This window comes from Carassius auratus, unplaced genomic scaffold, assembly GCF_003368295.1.
Source record: "Carassius auratus strain Wakin unplaced genomic scaffold, ASM336829v1 scaf_tig00017060, whole genome shotgun sequence".
NCBI classification, from domain to species: domain Eukaryota; kingdom Metazoa; phylum Chordata; class Actinopteri; order Cypriniformes; family Cyprinidae; genus Carassius; species Carassius auratus.
The window spans coordinates 676,902-679,222 of NW_020524735.1; the positions used below are offsets into that span (position 1 = coordinate 676,902).

The following is a 2,321-nucleotide window of genomic DNA, read 5'->3' on the forward strand; positions in this document are numbered from 1 at the left end:
TCTAATAGTTTTTATGTTAAGATATTTTATTTTATGACAGATATAATGACCAAGAACCTGTTAAGGTTTTTTTTTTTACTAGCACTGCAAATCATGTAATGTATGTTCCTTCAGAACCTTGGACAGCTCCAATCCTGATATTAAATCAAGAAAATCGCAATGACATGATAAGCAAATTAAGTGTTCTCAGTAAATATGTTTAGTGAGGACAATGTCATTCCATGTCTTGTTTATACACCACAAATGAAAAGCAGATTGAGTTCTGTTCAGCAGTTACTTTGCTCATCATTATACAAAGTAGAAATTTGATAAAAAATTAATCACAACATAGCAGTAAATGTATGAATGTGGATTAGAGCAATCTCTTTCCAGAAGTTATATATTAGATTATTTGAAATAGTGTTTCTTCTTACATTACACACATTAATGAGGAGTAAATGGATATAGCATATAAATCTAAAAACTTTGTTGTTGGTTGCCATTTGATTTGTCTGGAAATTGTCATATATATATATAGAAAGCTTCATATAAAGGAATGTACATTCTGGCATCCTAGGGTGTCATATGAACAAACCCAGTTTTGGCTCCAAAATATTGAATATCAGTTTTATGTTTTTATGTTATTACACTGGTCAAAGAAAAATTGTATTGGAATGTAAGACAATATGCATATTCTTGATACATAACCAGTGAATTTCCTTTTTATTTATTTATTTATTTTTTGCCTTTTTATCCCCAATTATCATTTTAAAGAGATATTCAGCTGATAACATATTTTAGAGCTGTTACTGCGAGATAGGCAAAGGTACAAAAGGAGAAAAAGGTAAAAAACACCTTACTAAAAAAGATAAATACCCTAAATCGTACTTCAACACATTAAGGGTACATTAAAAGTAGATATTAGTAGTTTAAAAATATATTAGTGCCTAAATAAGGGTAGGCTACCTTTGTTACAGTTTTGTATTTTTTCCCAATGTGTAGTAAAACAAATATAATAAAATAAAATAAAATAAATACATTTCAGTGTTGGCTCTGATTTTCAAATATAGGGTTGTTTGATGCGGAAAAAAAAAAAAAATCAAGATCAAAATCGATATCATTTCACCTAACTAATCCTCATTCATGGTATAGCCTATATTATCAGTTTGTGCTCCCCCTGGTTATGAACATAATCTGGGCATTGCAGCACCATGCTCTTCAGTGTAAGCCATAAGTATTGGGCGAAGATGAACTTTATTTTAATTGGTGACCAAATTTATGGAAACGGTAATCAAGCAGAAATATGTAAAGCCGGAGCGCTTTACAGTTAACAGTAGGTGTCGCACAAACACTATTTTTGACTTCACGCTAGCACGCTAGTATGTTGCCTGACACCGTCATTAACCAAACGATTTTATTTACAGTTGAACTAATGATGTTGCAATTCTTAATTTTTCTATCAAATTATACACAATCTTATTTATTTATAGCAATCAGCGTTTTACAAGCCTTTCCCATATATCGGCATCGGTTACGCGTCATAGACGCAGAATGCGTAGGTCTGGTTGATTGAACCCAGCTCAGCAGGAAACACTACGAAACTGTAGATGCCACGACGTCGTTGAGAGTACCAAATGTCTACAACTGTAAAAACGCTTGGTTCCACTGGGGCTCGAACCCAGGACCTTCTGCGTGTAAAGCAGACGTGATAACCACTACACTATGGAACCACTCACATTAAGAAGAGCGTGCGAAGACATAATTAAACTGGCCGGTCTTGTTCGCAAGTGGATTAAACCACCACCTAGAACTCAACAGAGCATAGGAGTCGTTGTTTGGACGTGTTGTTGGTTCTGTTTTCTTATCAGCTGACACTTTGTGACTTGCTATGGTTGGTTAGGCTACTTGCTTGTGCCTTGGGTTCCAATGTTGGAACCAAAATCATCCTGACCCAAGTAGAAGACAACTTTATTGTATAGCATTCAATTGTAAATGTTTCTTCTCTTACTTAATAATAATTTTAATTATGACTTCAAAACAGTCGATCCAAAGGCCATTATGTGGAATAAAATAAAACGCTAGATACTTTGTTAGGCCTGTGGTTGCTGATCTATCTAGTTTTAGGTCTGTCTATCTATCTACTCAGGATTAGTGAACATTTAAGTTGACATCAAACTATTCAGATATGAACTATTCATTTTTTTTTTCCAGTGACATTGTGGGGTTAATATGCAAACAGCTCAATATTCTCTTCATTACATTGCTTCAGGCAAAACCAGTGCATAAAGCTTGATGCACTTTTTAATTAAAATCACATCACTGTTCCATATTTTACTGCATTC

At 33.8% G+C, this 2,321-nt stretch overlaps 1 non-coding gene across 1 annotated transcript; it reads right to left on the reverse strand.

Annotated features, from left to right (window-relative positions):
• Positions 1-1,636: 1,636 nt before the first annotated feature.
• Positions 1,637-1,709, reverse strand: trnav-uac (transfer RNA valine (anticodon UAC)). The gene has a single exon. It is a non-coding gene; the product is annotated as a tRNA-Val (tRNA).
• Between the last annotated feature and the right edge of the window lie 612 nt (positions 1,710-2,321).